This window comes from Fundulus heteroclitus, unplaced genomic scaffold (genome assembly GCF_011125445.2).
Source record: "Fundulus heteroclitus isolate FHET01 unplaced genomic scaffold, MU-UCD_Fhet_4.1 scaffold_174, whole genome shotgun sequence".
Taxonomy (NCBI): Eukaryota; Metazoa; Chordata; class Actinopteri; order Cyprinodontiformes; family Fundulidae; genus Fundulus; species Fundulus heteroclitus.
The window spans coordinates 354,005-360,948 of NW_023396586.1; positions in this window are offsets into that span (position 1 = coordinate 354,005).

A 6,944-nucleotide genomic window follows, 5' to 3' on the forward strand; every position below is an offset into this window, starting at 1 on the left:
AAGAGGAGCGCTAACGCAGGTCATTCATCCCTGCTGTTATCAGACTTTACAACGCTGCACTATACCTGTAATAACTTGTGCAATAACTTATGTGCAATTACTATTTAATACCTTGTGCAATAACATGTGCAATAATCATGTTAGATAAGTAACTTCAGCTGTTATAGTTATCTCACTACTTCACTGTTGTTCCTTACCTGGTACCACTTTAATGTACGACGTCAAATCCATATGTATATAAGTCACTTTGAATGGACATAAGTCATCTTAAATCTGTGCTTTATTTCTTTTTTTAATTTAAATTTTATTCGATCCACTGTATATATGTGGACACACTGTATACACATCACCTTTTCCTCCTTTAGGCACCTACTTTTGATTATTGAGCCGATGTGACAAGTGAATTTCTCCACTGTGAGATCAATAAAGTGTATCTTATCTTGTCTCATCTTATCTTAAATAGGTCAGTTATGTAATTATTTAAAAGTATTAAAGTATTCGACTATTAATACATATACACTATATTGCCAAAGTTATTCACTCACACAGCCAAATTATTGGAATTAGGTGTTCCAATCACATGGTCACAGGTGTATAAAATCAAGCACCTAGACATGCAGACTGATTTTCCAAACATTTGTGAAAGAATAGTTTGCTCTCAGGAGTAAACTATTGAATTCCACTGTGGAACTGTGATAGGATGCCACCTGTGCAACAAATTTCGTGAATTTCCTCGCTCCTAAATATTCCACAGTAAACTGTCAGCTATATCATAAGAAACTGAAAGTGTTTGGAAACAACAGCAACAAGCATCGGATGCAGTGGTGTAAAGCACGCCCCCACTGGACTCAAGACCAGTGGAGACGCATTCTCTGGAGTGACGAATTGCGCTTCTCCATCTGGAAATTTGATGGATGAGTCTGGGTTTGGCGGTTGGCAGCAGAATGGTACATGTCTGACTGTGTTGTGCCAAGTGTGAAGTTTGGTGGAGGGGGGATTGTGGCGTGGGGCTATTTTTCAGGAGCTGGGCCTGGCCCATTAGCTCCAGTGAAAGAAACTGAATGCTTCAGCATACCAAGACATTTTGGACAATCCCATGCTCCCAACTTTGTGGGAACAGTTTGGAGCTGGTTCGCTTCCTCTTCCAACATGACTGTGCACCAGTGCACAAAGCAAGGTCCATAAAGACATGGATGGCAGAGTCTGGTGCATAGAGTCCTGACCTCAACCCGAAAGAACATCTTTGGGATGAATTAGAGCAGAGATTGAGAACCAAGCCTTCTCGTCCTACATTAGTATGTGACCTCACAAATGCACTTCTGGAAGAATGGTCAAAAGTTCTCATAAACACAGTCCTAAACATTGTTGACAGCCTTCCCAGAAGAGTTGAAGCTGTTCTAGCTGCAAAGGGTGGACCGACATCATATTTAACCCCTATGGATCAGGAACGGGATGTCACTTAAGCTCATTTGTAAATCAAGGTAGGTGAGCAAATACTTTTGGCAAAATAGTGTACATGCTTTACAAATACTTTATACTCTTATCTGAATTTGTAATCCAGTTTCTCTGTCCAATTGCCAGGATTTGGTGACTGAGAAAGAATTCTAAAAGACATTAAGATAATGGTCATTAAAATTATTAATATGGGCTCTTTTCCTGGACATCCGTCACTGGTTCCGATTTGGGACAGATCATCTACGCATCCCTTTCCATGCAGTCACACTCCACACATAACTTCAACAGGCTTTTTATGGTGGCAGTTTCTTTACTCAGTTTTATAAAATATTAATAGCTCACCATGCTAAATATGTATTACTAATAAAATGTATAACCATGACTTGATACATGCCCTAGGATAGACTGGCAACCTGTCCAGGGTGTACCCCGCCTCTCGCCCATTGACAGCTGGAGATAGGCACCAGCACCCCTCGCGACCCCAACAGGGATAAGCATGTTAGAAAATGGATGGATGGATGGACTTGATACATAAAACTACAATTCAATTCAATTCAATTCAATTTTATTTATATAGCGCCAATTCATGAAACATGTCATCTCAAGGCACTTTACAAAGTTAAGTTCAATCATATTATACAGATTGGGTCAGATTATACAGATTGGTCAAAAATGTTCCTATATAAGAAAACCAGTTGATTACATCAAAGTCCCGACAAGCAGCATTCACTCCTGGAGAAGCGTAGAGCCACAGGGAGAGTCGTCTGCATTGTACATGGCTTTGCTGCAATCCCTCATACTGAGCAAGCATGAAGCGACAGTGGAAAGAAAAAAACACCCGTTAGCGGGAAGGAAAAACCTCTAGCAGAACCGGGCTCAGTATGAACGGTCATCTGCCTCGACCGACTGGGGGTTACAGAAGACAGAGCAGAGACACAACAAGACAGACAAAAAACACAGAAGCACACATTGATCTAGTAATCTGTTCTACATTAGATGGTAATAGTCGGTGATCTGTCCTCCCTGGATGATTTCACAGTCAACAGAACGTCAGACCAGGTGTACCTACTATGAAGAAAAAAGAGAGAGAACAAAAAGTTAAAAGCTGAAATGACAACAGTCATTTCAATGTAATGCAATGCAAAACTGGAGAACAGTAGACTGGAGAACAGTAAAAATCAGTAGAGTGAGAAAAATAGGCCCTGATGTCCTCCAGTAGCCTAAGCCTATAGCAGCAAAACTATAAAGGTAGCTCAGAGTAACATGAGCCACTCTAGTTATAAGCTTTGTCAAAAAGGAAGGTTTTAAGATTAGTCTTAAAAGTAGACAGGGTGTCTGCTTCATGGACCAAAACTGGAAGTTGGTTCCACAGGAGAGGAGCCTGATAGCTAAAGGATCTGCCTCCCATTCTACTTTTAGAGACTCTAGGAACCACCAGCAGACCTGCAGTCTGAGAGCGAAGTGCTCTGTTAGGAACATACGGGGTAATCAGAGCTCTGATATATGATGGAGCTTGATTATTAAGGGCTTTATACATTAGAAGAAGAATTTTAAATTCTATTCTTGATTTAACAGGAAGCCAATGAAGGGAAGCTAAAATTGGAGAAATATGATCCCGCTTGTTGATTTTCATCAGAACTCTTGCTGCAGCATTTTGGATCAGCTGAAGGCTTTGAACTGCATTTTGTGGACTTCCTGATAGTAAAGAATTACAATAGTCCAGCCTTGAAGTAACAAATGCATGGACTAGTTTTTCAGCATCACTCCTGGACAGAATGTTTCTAATTTTGGCAATATTCCAGAGGTGAAAAAAGGAAACTCTGGAAACCTGTTTAATATGGGATTTAAATGACATGTCTTGGTCAAAAATAACACCAAGGTTTTTTACTTTATTACCAGAGGCCAAGATAATGCCATCCAGATTAAGTGATTGGTTAAGAAGTTTATTTTTTGAGGACACTGGCCCAAAGATTACAACTTCGGTCTTGTCAGAATTTTGATGCAGGAAATTTAAAGTCATCCAGCTTTTGATGTCATCAAGACATGACTGCAGTCGAAGTAATTGATTGGATTCATCAGGATTTATGGATAAATATAGCTGAGTATCATCAGCATAACAGTGGAAATTAATCCCATGCTGTCTGATAATTTTTCCGATCGGAAGCATATATATATAGTAAAGAGAATTGGTCCAAGGACTGAACCCTGTGGTACTCCACAGGTGACCCTAGAGTTTGAGGAAGATTTATTATTAACATGAGCAAACTGGAATCTGTCCGACAGATAAGATTTAAACCAGCCTAATGCTTTCACCTTAATCCCTACAGTATGTTCAAGTCTTTGTAGGAGAATATTGTGATCAACTGTATCAAATGCAGTACTAAGATCTAACAGGACAAGTACAGACACAAGTCCATTATCTGAGGCCATGAGAATATCATTGGTGACCTTCACCAGAGCTGTTTCAGTGCTATGATGAGCTCTGAAGCCTGACTGAAACTCCTCAAGTAGGTCATTACTTTGTAAATGTTCACATAGTTGATTAGCAACTACTTTCTCAAGAATTTTAGATAAGAAAAGAAGATTAGATATAGGTCTGTAATTTATTAACTCATCTTGATCAAGAGATGGTTTCTTAAGTAAAGGTTTAATAACAGCTACTTTAAAAGCCTGTGGTACATATCCATTTACCAAGGATAGATTAATCATGTCTAAAATAGGACCACTGATCAGAGGGAATACCTCCTTAAACAACTTGGTTGGGATTGGGTCTAACATACAGGTAGAAGGTTTAGATGAAGCTAAGATTTTAGATAGCTCAGAAAGCTCTACTGCTTCTAAACAGTTCAGACACAGCGCAGGTTCTAAAGATTCCTCCAATGCTGCCTTACTTACTGGGGATGAGGTAATCATGTTTGGGAGGATGCCAATTATTTTATTTTTAATGGCATCAATTTTATTTATGAAGAATCCCATAAAATCATTACTACTAAGAGCTAAGGGAATGGATGGATCCACAGAGCTGCAGCTCTGAGTAAGTTTGGCAATTGTACTAAAGAGAAATCTTTAGTACAATTTACACTTATGTTGCACCATAAAATAGCATTAATGGTAAACACAGTCCTTATTTGAAAATAAGTAAATCTGACAGTTTTTACTGCTTGGTAACACAAAAATCTATTTTTATTTGAATTTCCATAACATACATTAGATAAAAAAGCTTTATAAGGAAGAGTCTGTGGCATTCAAAGTGCTTGTGGTGGTGTCTCCCTGGGTTCTTATGGGTTAAAAAATTTATATGTTATGTTATGATGAAGAAAATACATAGTGACATATAGAATAAGTCCACTCGCCTTCTTCTTTTCGTACATATGCTCTCTCGCTGGTCTCTCTCTCAAAATGCCTCACAAACTTCCCAACCCCCAAAAATGTCCTCACTTCCAGGCCTGACAGTGGAGGGACCTGATAGTGGAGGTCTCCAGCCAGGTCCACTTGGATTTTCTGAGGGGTGGAAAGATCAGAATCGGAATTGGGCTGTTCACACCTTGCCATGAAAAAGGTGAATATGGGTCACATATGGGCAAAAAGATTGGGTTGCATTTCCCTGCAGTGTGAACGTAGCTTAATACGGGCTGTTTGAAATGTTTCTTTTATTAAAGAGAAAAATGTTCCAATAGGCATCACAAGCATTTCAGATATTTTCCATAAAATAATCTGAGAATAGATTCAGATGAAAAGTCTGATCTGGACTAAGGAGAGTCTATTTGTCTTCTTGCTTCTGTTTTGCAGGAAACTTTTCATCCTGAGCTCCTCGTTTCCATCAGTGACATCATCACAAGTTCATCCGAAACACTTTGGAGCCGTCTCTGTATTTGTTAAGTGGTCCAAAGGAGACCACGATATCTACGATAGTCTGCTCCCATAGTTTCTATCCATCTGTACTTATATGAACAGATACAAAGCTGCAACAAAGCATTTAGATTAACACTTCGGTTCTGTTGAATACACTAAGTCTGAATAAACACTGTATAATTAGCATTCAATAATAATAAGCCTTTGATGTAACTCTATTGGCATTAGCAGAGAAGAAATATTCGGAAAACAATGGTGTGTAGTGGTTCTGCAGCAAAATGAATCCTGATTTTCCACAGCTTCCTCGCATCGAGTCCACTTTTAGTTGGGATGTTTATTTGAAATGGGCAAATACATTTTAGAAAGCATCTCATTATTTCTGTCTATAAAACCTCAAATCCTGTTGTAGATTGGCCTGCAGGGATTATCTGTTGCCCAACACACTTTCATGGCCTTCAGTCAGCAGCAGCTACAAAACATCTCCAACATGAGTTGGAGAAAAACAGAAAAGCTGCTCTGCTATTTCCCTAAACTGGTTTCTTCTTGTTTCTGTAGCAGATTCCGTTCACTAATCCTGTCTCTTCTTGTTCGTTCAGCACGCAGACTTTCTTCTTATTGGGATGTGTGAGTGATTATCATTGCTGCTGATCTGGGCTCATCTTCCCTTTTTATTAGAAACAGTCTGTGTTTGGCTCAACAAGCCTTCCGAAGCAAACTGCTGGGTTCAATCATCGAGCCATTCTCACATGTTCCTCCTCCTCTGATTCAGCTGTCCTGGTCCCACTAGGCTCTGAGATGCTCAGCTCTCCACCAGAGGTGCTGTCACAAAGTCTTTGGGGATTTTCATCAGTAATATCTGCTGCATGAAGGAACAGAAAATTAGTAAAACAGAAAATATGTAGCTGAAAAACTCTTCATCTCTCTTTGAAGTCTAAGTACCAGCAGCTGCTTGCTGGGGTCACTGGAAGAGCACTATGAAGAAAGAGTGGCTGAACTCGCTGGTTTAATGTGGAGATGTAACTCCCTCCACAAAACAACACAAACTGTTGAAGACAGAAACTCAGGGAATAATCCCAGAGATCAGTAGAACAGCAAACCAATCGGTCAGTGTAGCATAAAGTGATCTTTGGAAAAGATCCTAAAAATATTTAAACTGAACACAATGACTCCACCGTGTGGAGCTCAAATGTGGAGTTTACCTGGGAACAAAGCAAAGTTAGCTTGACTTTCAGTGTTCGTCACAACCCAATTCAGGGTTCTGGTACGTGTTCTTAAATGTTCTGTCCCATCAGGTTGTCCCATGACTGCTGTATACCCTGTGGTACCAACAGTACCAGCTCAGCTGCTTTTTGCCGTCAGGCAGTGAGGATGAATTATGGAATAAACATCAGCCAGTCAGATGAAATGCAGCTGCAAGAAATGATGGAAACACTCAGTGATGAAGAAAGACCGATGTACCCAACAAGAGATCTGTCAGCTCAAACAGTGTAAAGGCTTTTAAATCAGTTAAATGATGTTGGTTTTTTCCAGTCAGCTGGGTCTAGAGTTTGGAGGAAGTATCAGCAAAACGGGATAGTTGTAAAACTGAAAACACAAATGGAGTGTTGTGCAATCATACCCTGTTTAAAGTTATTTAA